Raw genomic sequence first — 9,471 nt, forward strand, 5'->3', positions numbered from 1 at the left:
AGCCAAACAGTCCTCAATTATATTGAGACCAAACGAATCCTGCCCCTCTGCTGCATCTTTTGGCTATTCGAAACGTGGGCAAAATCAGAAAAGTCTATTAATTGGATAACTTATTATAATTTTTCTTTCCTTTTTAAAACTAATAGGATATTCAGTGAATGCACCGAGCAAGACGTTCATCACCTTTTGTACGTTCACCACCTGTAACTCGATCAAGACATCGTTTAACAAATATAACCGCCGTTGATTTTTCTTTAGAATCGTCATCCAGTAGACCAAGTACTTCAGTTCAAATTTCCGATAATCCATTTTTTGAACCCAACCTCACAATTGAGAATCCAGAGAATATTCAGGAACGGTTCATAGATCCTGAACCATTAAACTTTCCTCCGGAACCACCAATCATTCAAACAGAGATTGTTGAGGAACGAACCATTAAATCAGAATCATCTAGTGATACCGATTCAACAAATTCAATTATGGAGAATCTGGAACCTTTAAGTATGGAAGACCGAATGAGAGCTAAACGCACTGGCCAAGGTCACGCAATTACTCATCCAGACATTAATGCGCCAGATTATGAAATCAAAGGACAAATTCTACACATGGTGACTAATCAATGCCAATTTAGTGGTGCGCCGAAGGAAGATCCAAATGAACATCTACGTACCTTTAATAGGATCTGCACACTATTTAAAATCCGAGAAGTGGAGGATGAACAGATATATCTCATGTTATTTCCCTGGACTTTAAAAGGAGAAGCCAAAGATTGGTTGGAATCGTTACCTGAAGGGGCGATTGATACATGGGATGTTTTAATTGACAAATTTCTTAAACAATTCTTTCCTGCATCTAAAGCCGTAAGACTTCAAGCAGAAATTGTTACGTTCACACAGAAGCCAAATGAAACTCTATATGAGGCGTGGACAAGATATGGAAAGTTGTTAAGAGGATGTCCGCAACATGGGTTAGACACCTGTCAAATAGTATAAATATTCTACCGAGGATGCGACATCACTACAAGAAAAGACATAGATATAGCAGCTGGTGGTTCGATTATGAAGAAAACCGAAACTGATGCTTACAAAATTATTGATAACACTGCTTCCCACTCACATGAGTGGCACCAAGAAAAAGACATCATTAGATCATCTAAAGCAGCTAGAGCCGATTCTAGCCATGACTTAGATTCCATTTCGGCAAAGATAGATGCTTTCGAGAGACGAATGGAAAAGATGACTAAGGATATTCACTCAATACGAATTAGTTGTGAGCAGTGTGGAGGACCACATTTGACAAAAGATTGTCTCAGTATTGAATTAACAATGGAACAAAGAGAGAATATTTCATACATAAACCAAAGGCCTGGAAATAATTATCAGAATAATTATCAACCGCCAAGACCGATTTACAATCAAAACCAGAATTATAACCGAAATATTCCATACAACAACCAACAAGGTCCTAGCAATCAACAAGTATCCAATAACACTTACAATCAGCAAAGACCTAATTTTCAAAACAAACCACCACAACAAACCGATGATAAAAAGCCGAATTTAGAAGATATGATGACGAAGCTAGTTGAAACTCAAACGCAGTTTTTCACATCTCAAAAACAAACCAATGAACAAAATGCTCAAGCATTTAGAAATCAACAAGCTTCTATTCAAAATCTGGAACAAGAAGTAAGTAACCTAGCAAGGTTAATAGGTGAAAGAAAACCGGGAAGTCTACCTAGTGATACAAATGCTAACCCCCGGAATGAAACAGCTAAAGCTATTACCACAAGAAGTGGTACAACACTTAAACCACCGGAAATACCTGTAACTTCTGATGAAACCATTCCTACTCCACAAGAACCACAACCTGATCAAGAAAAGGAAAAAGAACCGGTAGTTGAAAAGGTTAATGAAGATAACACAGTTAAGGATAAACCTTATGTTAAACCATACCAACCACCACTTCCTTATCCGAGTAAAATGAAGAAAGAAAAACTTGAAGCCGAGCAATCCAAATTCTTGGATATGTTTAAACAGATAAATGTAAATCTTCCTTTCATTGATGTGATTTCAGGAATGCCAAGATATGCTAAATTCTTGAAAGATCTAATCTCAAATAGAAAGAAAATGGAAGAACTCTCGGCTGTTACTATGAATGCAAATTGTTCAGCAGTGCTGTTGAATAAGATACCAGAAAAATTATTTGATCCAGGAAGTTTCACAATTCCATGTTTTCTGGGTAGTCTTAGTTCAATAGAAGCATTGGCAGACTTAGGTGCTAGTATAAATCTAATGCCGTATTCACTATACGCTAAACTAGACCTTGGAGAATTGAAACCAACCAGAATAAGCATACAACTAGCCGATAGATCAATAAAATATCCTAGAGGGATAATGGAGAACATGCTAGTTAAAGTTGGTACTTTAGTATTTCCAGTAGATTTTGTTGTTTTGGACATGGAAGAAGATTCTCAAGTTCCTCTCATATTAGGAAGACCATTCTTAAACACGGCTAAAGCAATGATAGACGTGTTCGGTAAGAAACTGACCCTAAGTATAGAGGATGAGAGTGTTACCTTTTCAGTTGATAGAGCAATGCAACAACCACAATCTGCAGACGATACATGTTATTATATTCAAACTATAGATGCACATGCAGAATTATTAGAAGAATTTCCAGAATTACAAGGAACAGGAGAATGTTCTTTAGGAGAAGGTAATGAACCAATTGATGAAGCTGAAATGTTAGCTACACTTATAGCTAATGGATATGAACCAACAACAGAAGAAATTCAAATGCTAAAAGAAGAAGACAGATATCGATATAAATCATCGATAGAAGAACCTCCGAAATTAGAGTTAAAGCCACTTCCAAACCATTTGGAATACGCTTATTTACATGGTGAATCTGAATTACCTGTAATAATATCGTCTTCTCTTACTGAAAATGAGAAATCACAACTCATTTCTGTGTTGAAAGCTCATAAACCAGCCATTGCATGGAAGATTCATGATATTAAAGGAATAAGTCCTTCGTATTGCACACATAAAATCCTTATGGAAGAAGGTCATAAAACGTATGTGCAACGCCAACGAAGACTAAATCCTAATATGCAAGATGTAGTTAAGAAAGAGATTATTAAACTGCTAGATGCAGGTTTGATTTATCCAATCTCTGATAGTCCATGGGTAAGCCCAGTTCAATGCGTACCTAAGAAGGGTGGCATGACTGTCATTACAAATGAGAAAAATGAGCTTATTCCTACTAGGACTGTAACAGGATGGCGTGTATGTATTGATTATAGAAAATTAAATGACGCCACCAGAAAAGATCACTTTCCCTTACCTTTCATAGATCAAATGTTGGAAAGATTAGCCGGAAATAGTTACTATTGTTTTCTAGATGGATTTTTCGGATATTTTCAAATTCCAATAGCACCCGAAGATCAAGAGAAAACCACATTCACATGCCCTTATGGTACTTTTGCTTACAAACGCATGCCATTTGGACTTTGCAACGCCCCTGCAACCTTTCAAAGGTGTATGATGGCGATTTTTCATGACATGATAGAAGAATGCATGGAAGTTTTCATGGATGACTTTTCAGTCTTCGGTGATACATTTAAATCATGTCTAGTTAATCTGGAACGAATGCTAATTAGGTGCGAAAAATCAAATCTAGTACTTAATTGGGAGAAATGCCATTTCATGGTTAAAGAAGGCATCGTTCTTGGACATAAAATTTCAAAAGAAGGAATTGAAGTGGATAGAGCTAAAGTAGATGTAATTGCTAAACTTCCACATCCCACCAATGTTAGAGGAATTAGGAGTTTTCTAGGGCATGCCGGTTTTTATCGACGTTTTATAAAAGATTTTTCTAAAATTGCCACTCCTATGAATAAACTCCTAGAAAAGGATGCGCCATTCATCTTTTCAGATGAGTGTATCAAATCTTTTAATATTCTTAAAGAGAAACTCACTAATGCACCGATCATGATAACACCAAATTGGAATCTACCATTTGAACTAATGTGCGATGCAAGTGATTTTGCAATGGGAGCCGTTTTAGGACAAAGGATTGAAAAACGATTTCAACCTATATATTATGCTAGTAAGACATTACAAGGAGCACAAACGAACTATACAACTACTGAAAAAGAACTCCTTGCTATTGTCTTTGCTTTTGACAAATTTCGATCATATCTCGTTCTAGCAAAAACGGTGGTCTATACCGACCATTCTGCTCTTAGATACCTATTTTCAAAACAAGATGCTAAACCAAGATTAATCCGTTGGATCTTACTCTTACAAGAGTTTGATATTGAAATCCGAGATAAAAGAGGAGCAGAAAATCTCGCCGCTGATCATCTTTCTCGTCTTGAAAATCCCGAATTAGAAGTTCTAAATGAATCAGCCATACAAGACAACTTTCCTGATGAATATCTATTGAAGATAGATTATAAAGAAATCCCATAGTTTGCAGACTATGCAAACTACTTAGTTTGTGGATTCCTTGAAAAAGGATTATCATACCAAAGACGAAAGAAATTCTTCAGTGATATAAAACACTATTTCTGGGAAGATCCACATCTGTTTAAAAGTTGTCCCGATGGAATAATACGCCGATGTGTATTTGGAGATGAAGCTAGTAAAATTTTAAACCATTGTCACACAGGACCAACAGGAGGGCATTATGGGCCTCAATTAACAGCAAGAAAAGTTTATGAAGTTGGATTCTATTGGCCTACAATTTACAAAGACGCACACCTTCTTTGCAAATCCTGTGATGCATGTCAAAGGGCCGGAAAAATAAGTCAACGTGATGAAATGCCACAAAATGTCATCCAAGTATGTGAAGTATTTGACATTTGGGGTATTGACTTTATGGGTCCATTTCCAAAATCTCATAATAATCTATATATACTCGTAGCCATTGATTATGTATCTAAATGGGCGGAAGCACAAGCTCTCCCAACTAATGATGCACGAGTTGTAGTCAACTTTTTAAAACGTCTTTTTGCAAGGTTTGGAACACCGAAAGCCTTAATAAGTGATCGGGGAACTCATTTCTGTAATAATCAACTTGAGAAAGTTCTTAAAAGATATGGAGTAACTCATAAAATCTCCACCGCATATCATCCACAAACAAGTGGACAAGTTGAAAATACCAACCGAGCTTTAAAACGTATTCTAGAGAAAACTGTAGGATCAAACCCGAAGGAATGGTCCATTAAATTGGAGGATGCACTCTGGGCTTTTAGAACAGCCTACAAAACTCCAATTGGAACCACACCTTTTAGACTTGTTTATGGAAAAGCATGTCATCTTCCAGTAGAAATTGAACACAAAGCATTTTGGGCTTTGAAAACATGTAATCTTGATTTACATGAAGCCGGACGTTTACGATTAAGTCAACTAAACGAATTAGAAGAATTAAGACATGAAGCATACGAAAATTCGTTAATCTATAAAGAAAGAACGAAGAAATGGCATGATAAAAGAATCAGAAGTTCAAAAGAATTTAAAGAAGGAGACAGAGTTCTTCTTTTCAATTCACGATTCAAGCTATTTCCTGGAAAATTAAAATCAAGATGGTCTGGACCATTCATAGTCAAAAGAGTTTTCCCATACGGAACGATAGAATTGATAAATTCAAATGGGATAGAATTTAAAGTTAATGGTCACAGAGTTAAACATTACATACATGGTCCGATGGAAGTCGACAACGAAGTTAATCACAATTTCGACACCACAGCTCACTAAGTGTGGGGAGAATCAAGTCTTTAAAGGATAATATGTATTTCTGTTAGAGTTAGATTGTCTGTTTTCGTGTAGTTCTCGAAAATGGAACACGTATGGTCTTTCCCTAGCAGACCCTAAAGAACTAGTCTTCTCCCCCCATTCTGAATTTTTATTTTTCTTAGGTTTTTACGAAATGAAGACTGCCTGTGAATTAAACCATGGTCTAATGCTACACGCTTTGATCACTAAACGTAATAATGACATACTACCGAGTGAATTAGTATCAGTAATCAGAGAAAGAATGGACGGAGTTAGAAAAGGATCCAGATGCGAAGATAATAAGTTACAATTTGGTAAAGGAAAATCAAAATCCGCAGCGAAAAGAAGAGCACGACACCTAGAACGATGTCACAAATGCGGAAAATGGTCACATGGAGGTAAATGTTCAAATAATCAAACCTATTCAAATACCGAATTTGTTACTTTATGCAGAGACGAACCGTTCATATGTTTAGAAGAAAAGACACTGAATGCTCGAGGTTACGCCTTTGGAGCCATGGAAAACCAATTAAACCGACTATCTTATGAATGGAATAGATCATATAACTAAGAAATCTATTTCACAGGTATGTCTGTACAGTTTTTATTTTTATTTTTATTTTTAACCTTTTGATAATAAACGCTAATTTGTTCGCTAAAAAGTATTAAATTGGTATTAAATAAAATTAGGTTTGGCGACCGAAATTATTGATATCATTCAAAAATTTATTACATCACTGCGAAATTTAACGTTTATTCTTAAGGTATAAATATCTTTAATCAATCAACCCAAAATATTTCAAAAATTCGTCATGAGTTAAATTAGGTCTTGGAACCGAAATTACTTTACCGAAAAGAGGGGCGCATATTTTTGATAATATTTGATTGATTAAAGTGGGATAAAAAGACAAAAAGATTTTTAAATTTATTTTTACCATGTTTTTAAAATTAATATTTAAATCTTAAGTTAATATTGTAAACTTTGTAAAAACAATATATTTAAAATTGTAAATATTTGAAAAATTAATATAAGTTTGGTGTGAATTTATAATATAAATTTTTAAAATAAGTTTGGTGTGAATTTATAATATGAATTTATAAATTAAGTCTGGTGTGAATTTTTAAAATATGAATTTTTAATTTTATGCATTTCAAATTTTAAGTTTGGTGTGATTTTTTTTTATATATTAATTTTGAATTTTATAATTGTGTGAATTTAAAAACAAAAATTTACTCTATCTCATTAAGTTAAAAATATGATTTTTAAAATTCGTCGTAAGTTGAAGACTAGGTCTTTGAACCGAAATTGCTTTACCCGAAGGAGGGACGAGAACTTTTATTATCATTATTTTTAATCTTATTGATTTAAAGTATGCCAAAAACATTAAAAAACCCAAAAATCTTAGCTTTTAAAACAATCGCTACAAAAAGACAAATTTTAAAATTTTGTCGAGGGACGGACTAGGGCATCGTCCCGAAACGACCTCGTCTTAAAAAGAAACAAAATTTTTAAAATTTTATTAAATTTTATGTTTTAAAAGTATAAGGTTTTTATAAAAAAAAAAAAAAAAAAAAAAAAAAAAAAAAAAAAAAAAACCAGAAATTACACCCCATGCGAGTCGCATGGGGATAGGCACAAAGTCATGCGACTCACATGGCTACAAAAAACTGGACAGGATCAATTTATCCAGCGAATCTGCTTCTGTCTCTCACAATACACACACAAACACATACGAAAACCTCCCAAACTCTCTCAATTTTTCACCAATTTTCACCAAATTTCTTGCAAAAATTTCACAATAATCATGCCTAGATTCAGTAGTCTCAACCCCTTCAGGAGAAAGGTAAAGATTTCACCCCTAATCTCTTTAAATTCGAATTTTTGTGTTCTTGAGCTAGAAATTTTATATTTTGATTTTGTTAAATTTAGGTGTAATTAGAGCTAAATTGTTGTTATATTATGCATGTATATCCTAGATAGAAGCTATTTAACATGAATTGAAGCTAAAAACTTCAAATTTTTAAGAATCTAGGGTTTGTGTTCTTGAGCAATTTGGGGCTTTTTGATATAAACAGGTTATGGCCGATTTTTGTCATGAATTGTTGCTAAATTAAGTAGTGTAACATGTTTAGGTAGTTAATTGATCCAAACTTTGAGCCTAAACATGTTTTTGAGAATTAAAGTGGACTTTTTAAGTCTAAAAATTCATGAACTTGGATAATTTGATATAAAGGCCATTTGAAACTTGTTTCATTGCTAGTAGTGATTATTTTGGCATGTTATTTGAGATAAATGCTTATGAACTTGATGTACATTTTTCGTATATGCTTATTTGACAAAGTGTAGACTTGATAAAAATATGAAAATGAGCACTAGTTTGATTTGAATGCAATGTAACAAGTGTTTAATTGTTATAATAATTATTGCTGACATGTTTAAGAGTTTAAATGTGATAAAACATTGTACACATTTTCGTATGTAAAAGTATATAATTGTTATTTTTAGGAAAATATGTATAAAATGTGTTATGAATTGAACATGTCATCATAATTGTTTCAAGTTATTATTTTGCTAACACTAATGCATATTTGGATGCACAAATTTTGTGTTTAATGTGTTTTGCAGAGAAATACAGATACGGACGGTGCATCATCGTCCAGGCAACCAGAGCCCGAACCGGAAATGTTTCATGAACAAGAACAATATATGCAACAAGAAAAAGAAGAACATGAAGAGCAACATATTCCATATCACGATCAAGATCAATTATTCGTGAATCAGTTTCGTCAATTCGCTCCACATCAAATGATTCTGAGCTTAGACATTAATGAAGATCAGTTACACCCAAATCTGAGATTTGATCGATGTTGGATAGAGTATCCAGATTATCAAAAGAACATGTACATTCTCTACTTTAAGGTTGTTGAAATGCCAAGGGCAATTGACTGGGTACCTTTGGAAACAGTTGACCTTGCCGAACCGATTCGGGAATTATTGGTGCAAAGGTATGGTAATTCTCAGTTTAACGATTGGATGCGCCTATTTTCCATTCGTAGAACCATATATAGGGAATGGTGTATAGAATTACTTAGTACTATTAAGTTAAACAGTGATGTTAGGAGGATAGATGATAGAAGCTTTATTAGATTTCTGTTAGGTGGACGCATGTACAGAATGTCCATGATAGATTTAGCCAGGGCCTTACAGATTTACACCCCTGCTGAACTTTTGAACCCCGACTGTAATAGCCTGATTGCCCAAGGAGAAAGGATAGATAGGGAATTTGATATTAACGCCGTCTGGAGGCGTATGTCCCACTTTAATGAATTTCACGCCAGTGGAAATCATACATACTTAGATATAGACAGAGCTGAACTCCGGGTGATTCATAGATTCTTAGCAAACACAATTACACAAAGGGGTAAGAATAAGGAGAAATTGACCGTAAACGATTTGTTCTACCTCAAGTGTATTAGAGACCCGAGGAGTTTCGTTAACATTCCCTATTGTGTTGGTTATTATCTAGCTAATGTAGTTTCGGGGATGAAATCGGGGAGTATTATAGGTGGTGGTATTTTCATTACTCTCATTGGAGAGTATTTAGGTGTGGATAAGCACCAAGGGGGTCCAATGAACGAAATAGAGGACGAAGGTGAAACTATAAGTTCAAACCTTTATCACGGTGCA

This window comes from Rutidosis leptorrhynchoides, chromosome 6, assembly GCF_046630445.1.
Source record: "Rutidosis leptorrhynchoides isolate AG116_Rl617_1_P2 chromosome 6, CSIRO_AGI_Rlap_v1, whole genome shotgun sequence".
In the NCBI taxonomy this organism is placed as follows: domain Eukaryota; kingdom Viridiplantae; phylum Streptophyta; class Magnoliopsida; order Asterales; family Asteraceae; genus Rutidosis; species Rutidosis leptorrhynchoides.